The following is a 9620-nucleotide window of genomic DNA, read 5'->3' as shown; positions in this document are numbered from 1 at the left end:
GAACACACCCGTACCATAACACTGACCTCGTACAACTTCAGAAAGGAATCAGTAAGTTTATAGCAAGGAAGGATGCATTTTAAAGCTTAAATAACATGCTACCAAATTATGCGAAGGTTCACTATTCGATTAGGACAGTAACCTAAACAGTGTAATTTCTATCGACACTCGTAATGCAAACAATACAAAGAAGGTAACTGCAGCTCCCTCCACATTTTCACATCCGGGCTTGGGACCGGCAAAGGCAGTGTTAGGCCCCAACATATATAAAACACAAGTTATACAACCAATCATTCAACAAAGCATACAAGCCACACCATCAAGCAAATGCAATATTCACACACAATCACACACACAGAGTCAAGCGCGCACACAGTCAAGCCACACACAGTCACACACACAGTCAAGCCACACAGTCACACACACACAGTCAAGACACACACACACAGTCAAGCCACACAGAGTCACACACACATAAAGGAGTGCTTTGCACACAAGAAACTGACATAGATAGGGGCACAAACAGAGCTAATACATGCAAGACCGGAGTAAACTCAAAAAGTTATAAAGAATTCCAGAACTTGAATGAGTAAACTGATCTTCGTTCCTGAAAATAGGAAGCTAGTTAGAGGCTCATTAAGTGATTATCTTCTTCACTACCCACAACAGAGACACATGCTTATTTATTTAGAATTTGGTTTATAATTCAAAATATCATGAGCGTACGCATATGGACATAAAAGAAATATTAAATGTATTCTTGTTCTACTTACTAGAGAAAGGAAGGCATGTAACATGAGCAACATTCTTATAGAAATTCTGGCTAAGGTAAGAGCAACCTTCAACACTGATTCATTTGTAGTGCTAGTAGATTCAGCCTGCAGGGCAGAGAAACAATGTCAGTACAAATCACCAGGCAAACCAACCTTCTTACTTGTTGGGTCCAAATCAAGGAATTCTAGCTATTTCTTACTTGTTGGGTCCAAATCAAGGAATTTTAGCTACCAAATAATTCAAGGTGGATGCAAGATGAAACACCTCCAAACATCAGCCTCACTGGTGCTCACCAGCTTATAACCTCACATATTGCGTTTATATTATATACAGAATAAACAAACCAGCCTACCACCAGTCAAGTTCGAAATAATGTACTGATTAACCAAGCTTATGATGACTTGCCAATAGTTCAAAAGTGAACTGCAGTCTAGTGTTTATTCCATTTGTAAGTAGAACATGATGCAAGCAAAAACCATAAAAGCAGAATTAATTCACTGGCCTAGTGTATGTAAAGCATCCACTTTTCACATATTGGGAATATGCACTAACACCAACTGCCATTATTCCCTTTATGTTCAGAAGAACAAGGGCGTTGATATTTATAGGTAGTTCCTATTTTTCATATTATACATACTAGGTCATGTATTCTAAAATTGAAAAGAACCACCAAAGAATGGTTAATGTAGGCAACAGATGAAAGGCAGGTTAACTCACCGGGTGATGTGGATTAGCTAGCATGGGAAAGAGGCCTCTAACTATGAGTAATTGTCTTGCCTGCAGGAAGATAATGCAACAAATATGAGTTATAAAAGTGGCACACTGCCAAACACCAGAGACAAGTCTCAGTCCAACATAAGCAGTATTGTTTCTTATTGTTTCTTATTGGGCAAAATTCTATAGTACTCCCTCCATCCCGAATTACTTGCCTTAGATTTGTCTAGATACGGATGTATTAGACACGTGGTAATACATGTTAATTCGTGAGTCTAGTTGAACACCACACTGTTTCTCATCAGGGTAAATTCTATAGTACATTAGCGATTCCGTTTGAACAACATACTCCCAATCTTTCGGTTTGTTAGGCACATGCTATTTACAGATCAACGATTTGGCCAATGAAATATGAGGTGTGCTACAAAAGGTACACCATGACAAACCTATTTCAAATACAAATTTCAATGGTATACTTCAGCATATAATACATATTTTGTTGGTCAAACTGATGATCTAGAAATACAGGCATCCCTTATAAACTGAAACAGAGGTAGTAGGAATTATGCACCAAGTAAAATAAAGGAGCAATACATATCATCAATATTTTGCTGAGAGAAAAAAAGGATGTTGTATCAAGGCAAAACCATAAAGGTTAAATGCTAAATGAATTTTCTAGCATTACATGGCAAATACTTATATATTGTTCCTCTGTATTGAGTTGCACGATTGTGCAAGGTTCAGTGTTGCCTGAAGTTATCTTTCAAAGTTTGAAGATCAACATGCTAGTTCTGAATCATTATTAGCTAGATATAGCACACACAGAAGGAGGTACTCAAAAGGTTACAAGGAAAAAGGCTGTTCACATACTTCAAATGCGCTTGTGAAGCTCCACTTCAATTGATTTGTTTTTAGACGAGGAATGGCATGGTGGACCTGTACTTGGCAATTAGCCTGCAGATACTCGATACGGCATAATATATGAATCAATTTCCATTAAACTACAAGATGAGGTGAAGCGCCTATAAGAAGAAATACTCTTTTTCTTTCTCTTTCTACCTTGCAGCCCGTCCAGATGAGGTGAAGCAAATGACGACCGAAGCCTTAACTTTGATAGCAGGCCGCACCTAGCAAATAGGTAGTGAACTATTTCAGACTGATAAACCCAAGTGTCAAAGCCTGATATTCAATCAATGGAAGACAGAAATTGTTCCCCTGTAAACACTATCAAAACGTTGGAAAATGAGAAGAAACAAAATACGCACTGCAGAGGAAACAATAGACTTTCCAGCCATGTTGCACTTGTGCAGAGCAGACTTCTGAAATATAAGAACACCTAAAGAACGAATAAAGCAGCACTGAATAGAGACCCTTGATTTTTGTTTAAAAAAGAGCAAATCTAACTAAAGCACATAAAATCACCACTAAGCTTCATGCAAATGGGAAAAATACATGTTAATCCAGCAAAATGCCTTCACAACTGCCAAGGGCACTCACAATGCTTGGCTCTTAGCACGTTATCATAGTCAAAATGTTGATGTGGCACTGTAATAATTAAGAAAGAATGAGAGTGGAGCTATACGTTCATACAGATATGGCTCTTAGCTCGTTTTCCTGCACTCCCTGTTTTCCTATTCTTTAATTTTCTCCACAACTAGGCCACAATGTTGAGATGTAAAAAAGATCCATAAACTAATTAAATGCAATATCATTTAGATACGACCCTTAAGAATTGGGGTGATTCTCTCTAATTTTTTCACTACCTAGGACGACATGTTAAGAGATAATGCATTGCGAAGGTTGAGATAACCAACCTTTTCAGGTGGAAGATCAATTAATTCCATGGTTTCATCCTGACAGAAATGTACCATCTGCTTCTTCCATGATCTCATCAAAATGGTTCAAGCTCTGCAAGGAATAAGGAGACAATAGGTGGTAAACAAATCAAAGTTGCTCAGGAATGTTGAAAGAATATCTTGAAATTACCTCTACATTCTCAATTTTGACAAAAATCAGAGCTTGGCTAAGATCACCTAACTTTGAGAGGAACTCCCGTGCCTATTGCAGGAAAAATACTATCAACGGAACATTTTTCCAAAGTATGAAATGCAAACAAACATGTGATACTATTCAACAAAATATCAATATAAAAAAAATTCAATCTGTTGGGAAAGATGGCACTGTGAAGTAGTACACTCTAAATATCGACATAATGAGTTACTTACTTGACGCACATCTTCTGCATTCCTTGTATAAGAAAGAGAGAGGAAGTCAATCTTGTTTTCCCCATTTTTTCATAACCTGAAAATGGTGCACGCTCATAAAGTCATATAATGGGTTACAACAAGGAGCTCCAGTTTCACGAAAATAATAATTTAACATGTAAATCTAGTCGCCAAGTTAATACAAGGAGCATGAGAGATTCTAGGGATGAGTTCCTTACATCTTTATCCTCATCAGACAGCGTGGGCATGTCGATATGGATCTGGGAGCAGTGCAATGTGAAGGCATATAATAATCACAACAAAGTTCAGAAAAAAGAAAAGCGTTAGATCTGTTACCTATGATCAGGAACTACCAATACCAAAGTTAGATACCAATCAACAAACAACAATCAATCAATCAACAAACAACAATCAATCTTAATAACCATACACAAACAGCAATCAGTCTTAATAACCATACACAAACAGTAATCAATCGTGTTATATAAACATGTAACATCTCAAGGCAACAAACAGCAATCAATTGGCCTACATGGTACATACCTTCTCAAGGCAATCAATCATCAAACAACAAACAACAATCCATCTCAAGGCAATCAATCAAACAACAAACACAATCCATCTCAAGGCAATCAATCAAACAACAAACAACAATCCATGTCAAGGCAATCAATCAAACAACAAACAACAATCCATGTCAAGGCAATCAATCAAACAACAATGAATCAATCGTGACATATGGGAACATAAGCAAAGCATGATAACAAGAAACCAGTTGAAAAGAACACCAACAGAACAACCGTAACAGACACAACAAGATTCTCTGCATCTAGGATGGGAGCACACACGCCTGTCGGTAGAACAAGAATTGACATAGGGCAACCAGAGTATCAAGTGCATGCGTTTCAGATATGAAAATAACCGACGAACAACGCAGGTGATGGAACAGAGGAAGCGATCCGACACTGCTCCAATTTCCAAAACCAGAACCGATTGTTCCTGCAACCGTTGCCCCGACGCGAACACGAAACGCGGGATCGTCAGATAACAGAAGCGCACACACAAGTAAACGCAGGAACCATCGCTCACCGTGAGCACGAAACGTAGGAACAGAAGTTTCTCAAACAGACTTGTTAGTTCGCAAACCAGACCGACCGACCGCTCGCCCGCCCGCTTCCTCCCAGAGTCGCAGACCCCTGACTAGACGACCCAAAGAACATGTGAGAGCATCAGGGCAACATCGACACGATTTTCTATCTAAACGGACAAATCGAGGACAAGCAAAATCAATCGAATCAGACGCGCTTCAAGACAGACGAATCGAGAACGAGCAAAATGACAAATCAGACCGATTCTTCTAATCTAAACGGACGAATCCAGCGGGGACAAATTGCCTCACCAGACATGAGAGGAGGAGAGGCACGAACCGAGGACGAATTGCCTCACCAGACGCGAGAGGAGGAGAGGTAAGCCATTCATACCTAAAAAATATATGTTTCAAGTTGGCAACAGCAGTTGACTCTCATCAGTTCCAAGCCGATGGCTAGCCTGAAATGACATGAGCAACTTAAAATGTGAGTGATGTAAATGATATTTCTATTATTCTTGAAGCAAGAAAAGTAGCTTACGCCATCAGCAGCACCAGCAGTCATATTTACAAAAGAAGATTCAGATGACCTGTGATGTAATAAGCATCATGAGTCAAAAGTACTTAGAAATCAGTTTATGATCATAACAGCACAAGTAATTATTCATGTGTGTATCAAAGTTATCAAGAAATCAAGGATTCTGTATAAAAAACTCAAACAAACTGATCAAAGTTCATACTCTGACCATTTGAAAGGATAGAAACTTACAGATGATTCTGTGTATCTTGCAACTCCAATAATTCACCTGGTTTGTCGTCTTTGACTTCAGCTATAGGTGAGAAGAACTGAGAACAAATAGAAGTACACAAATGGAAGTAATCAGTGTGTTTCCAAATTAGCAAACATCCCACCATTTTGTCTTGCACGAAGGGGGAAAATGCATTCAGCAAACCATAAAAATAGAATAGAACAATCAGAATAATACCTCTCTTGACATTGCTAGCCTATACATCCAGGACCTTGCAATGAGACCATTTTGTTGGTCCATACTTGCTTACAAGATCAATAATTTTGTCACCTTCCTGTAGAAAAAATATCATCAATATAACTATAAAATGTGCAAAAGCTTTTTTTCTCAAGCAAAGTCAGCAGTGCAGTGACAAACCTCTTGAGTCTAAGGACCTTTGATGAGCAAGGACCTTTGAACAATCATAAGAACCTTCTGCCATGGATGCAAACATTGTACCTCTGTCCTATCCAGAAAGAGTTCATCTGCGTAGGTAGATTCCGACACAATATGTGAGCTCACCATACTGTCATTTATAGAACAATGTCCAAAGAAGTATGGCGTTACTATATAACTAGCTAAAATGTGGGATATGCATTTGTAAGGTTACCATTACCAATCGTGAGACAAACATTGTGTAAAGGAGTTAAATTCAAGAGGAATTATCATCCAAACACATACCAGGTTGATGAGCGATCCACGGCTTCAGTTCAAACACCAGAAGCACACCATCAGAACAATCAGAACAACCATAACGAATCAAATTAGCCATCATGAAGTTCCAGTAACAAAATTTGGCTAAATAAACGCTTTGGGACTACAGGCATCAGCATCGCAAAATGTAAAGAACGTAAATATACCTGCGCTATATGCCAACCCTCCTTCGCAACACAATAAAGAGCAAATGTGACATGTCCAGATCCACATGTATGTACCTTAAATACTTAGAAAAGCGTCATTCCAGTGACTGGACAGCAGTAATACAGAAAAAAGAAAGGATATCCACATAAGACATAATCACAACAAAGCTGAGAGAAAAGAATAGTGCAGTTACCTATGATCAGAAACTACCAATACCAAAGTTCGATACCAATCAACAAACAACAATCAATCAATCAATCAACAAACAGCAAACAACAATCAATCAATCAGTCAACAAACAACAAACAACAATCAATCAATCAATCGTAATAACCATACACAAACAGCAATCAATGATGCCATATAAACATGTAGCATCTCAAGGCAAATTTGTACTCCCTCTGTAAACTAATATAAGAGCGTTTAGATAACTAAACTAGTGATCTAAAAACTCTTATATTAGTTTACGGAGGGAGTAAGAGATATGGTTAATAACTTGAAAAAAAACACCATGGCTAGTATACTAACACAGAAATGATATCAATATTCCTTCCTTCCACATCAGGTTTGAATCAGCGAACTTCAAAAGGGAAGAAAGAACAGTAGAAATGCAGTATTGTCGCACACCGTAAACATGATCATTGATTAGGAAAACAAGGGAAAACAAACAGGGAACTGATGAGTGGATGCATTGGATATGAAAACAAACAGGGAAAATGTGATTATGATGCATTGGATGCCAAATCGGCCACGCAAAGAAGTGTAAACCAAGCAAGTGATTGCTACAAGAGTCAAGCTTTTCTGATCATCCTAATTTGTCAGCAGGAGAGAAGCCTCGCATCACGGTACCCACGGCCTACATGGTTTGCACACCTGAACACGAATCATCATATATTGGAACATAAGCAAAGCAAGATAACAAGAAACAAGTTGAACACACATCATCATATATTGGAACATAAGCAAAGCATGATAGCAAGAAACAAGTTGAAAAGAACACCATCAGAACAACCGTAACAGACAAGAAAAAGATTCGCTGCGTCTAGGATGGGAGCACACACGCCTGGCGGTAGAACAAGAATCACCAGAGTATCACAAGGGCGCATGAGTTTCAGAGGAACAGAGGAACCGATTTGACACTGCTCCAGTTTCGAAACCAGAACCGATCGTTCCTGCAACCGTCTCCCCGACGCGAACACGAAACGCAAGATCGTCAGATAGCGCACGCAAAGTTTCTCAACCAGAAACGCAGGAACCATCGCTCCCACCGCGAAAACGAAACCCGGGATCGTCAGATAACAGCAGCGCACGCACAAGTTTCTCAAACAGACCTGCTAGCTCGCAAACAAGACGGTGACCCAAACCGACAGACCGCTCGCTCGCTTCCTCCTAAAGTCGCAGGGACGGAGACCCCCGACGAGACGGCCCCAAGAACACGCGACAACATCAGGGCGACAGTGAGGACGAGCAAAATCATATCAGAAGCGCTTCTAAACGGGCGACGGCAAGGACGAGCAAGTCAAACCAGACGCACGCGATTTCTAACTAAACGGACGAATCGAGGACGAGCAAAACCGATAAAATCAGACGCGCTTCAAGACAGTCGAATCGAGGACGAGCGAAATGAAACAAACCAGACGCGATTCTTCTACTCTAAACGGACGAATCGAGCGAGGACGAGCAACATAGAAACAGAGGCGAGAGGAGGAGAGGCATGAATCAAGGACGAATTGCCTCACCAGACGCGACACGAGGAGAGGCAAGAATCGAGGACGAGTCGCCTCACCGGACGCGAGAGGAGGAGAGGAACGAGTCGAGGACGAGCGCGCGCATGCAGCTGGCGCACGACGCTGGTGCCCCCGCCGCCGGTCGCCCGCCACTTGGCCGAGCCCCGGGCGCCCGCCCGCGTCCTCGGGGAGCGGCGCGGCCCCGCAGGCGGAGAGGGAGCAGGGCGCGAGCGGGCGGATGGACTTGGAATTGGAGACCAGCACGCGGAGGTACAGCCAAAGGGCGCGACCCGGACGAGCGGAGGATGAATGAAGGAGGCGAGAGGCGCGGCCCGGATGGAGAGAGGAGGAGCGGACCGGCCAAAGGGCGGACCTTTATAGCCGGGGCGGAGGCGGTGGCGGCGGGCGGAGCCTTGTCCTTGCCGGATATGAAAGGTAAGTTTTTTTTGAGACAAGGATATGGAGCTGGTTGGTTTGTTGGGGCTGGATCCGGAGCGGGGTCAGCGGCGGCGCGTCTCGAATTGAGGGCGGAACGGGAGTTTTCCAGACAGCTGATGCCCGTGCGTGCCGTTGCCGTCTCTTTCCTTTTTTTTTTTAACTGAGCGGTGAAACAAATGTGCTCTTTTTTAGAGTTGAAAACAAATGCTACCACTACCAAAAAAAAGAGGGAAAAAACGCCACTTCATATATGGACAGGAAACTAAAAACATTCGATGTACTCATTTCGCTAGCACTAACTTAAGTGCAAATTTTTTTGGCACGGTATCCGAGTTGATCGAAAACTCGTCTCGCCAGCTCTAGCTTCTGTCGCTTCCCTCCACTTCATCGCCTCTCCTCCCCTCTCGCCGCCGGACAAAGCCCGGTCGGTGTAGGTGGCGAAGGGGTGTTTCTCCCCTTCTAATGGTGTGCGCAACGCGGAATGCGGCATCGTGTCGGGGGCACGGCGACAGGGAGTCAGACGGCCGTGCCGATGGCGTGGGCGGATGGTAGGGCTGCGTCAGCTATGCGGATTTCGAAGATGCATGCTGGGGGGGCAACGTCAGTGGACGGTGGTGGCTCGCCAATTTGGTGTGCTGAGCGATGAGGGTCGGGATAGGCATGGGCCGAAGGCCGCGGCCTTGCCTCTAGGCAGTCATGGCTATCGGCAAAGGGGGTGCGCTGCGGGCGCGTGATGGTGGCCCGGATCCATCGGGGATCTGGCTGGGTGCTGCAGGCGCGGCACGAGGGAGCTGCTCAAGGTCATTCCTGCATCTGGATGGCTTGGTTTCGTCTTGCAGCTCCGATGGGCGGAGGGTTAGGTAGTGGAAGGGATCTCCACTTGCACCGGTCTAGTTCGACCATCACGGGTTGCTGCATCAGTTGGCGGGTAAGTCACTGCGGCACATGGAGGTGTCGATCCAGACTTCGTGGCTGATGTCGGGCTAGGAGTGAAAGGAGATGCCTT

At 42.8% G+C, this 9620-nt stretch overlaps 1 long non-coding RNA gene across 1 annotated transcript; it reads right to left on the bottom strand.

Annotated features, from left to right (window-relative positions):
- Window positions 1–264: 264 nt before the first annotated feature.
- LOC123065746 (uncharacterized) lies at window positions 265–8589 on the bottom strand. The gene is made up of 13 exons (XR_006431126.1): window positions 6449–8589; window positions 6270–6291; window positions 5967–6073; window positions 5787–5883; window positions 5570–5646; window positions 5342–5390; window positions 3714–5261; window positions 3475–3546; window positions 3303–3396; window positions 2548–2615; window positions 2359–2442; window positions 1492–1551; window positions 265–878 (listed from the first exon to the last, which is right to left on the bottom strand). It is a non-coding gene; the product is annotated as an uncharacterized lncRNA (long non-coding RNA).
- Window positions 8590–9620: the final 1031 nt, after the last annotated feature.

This window comes from Triticum aestivum, chromosome 3B (assembly GCF_018294505.1).
Source record: "Triticum aestivum cultivar Chinese Spring chromosome 3B, IWGSC CS RefSeq v2.1, whole genome shotgun sequence".
In the NCBI taxonomy this organism is placed as follows: Eukaryota; Viridiplantae; Streptophyta; class Magnoliopsida; order Poales; family Poaceae; genus Triticum; species Triticum aestivum.
Note: the sequence above shows the minus strand (reverse complement) of the source record. Positions and strands in the feature narration are given on the sequence as shown.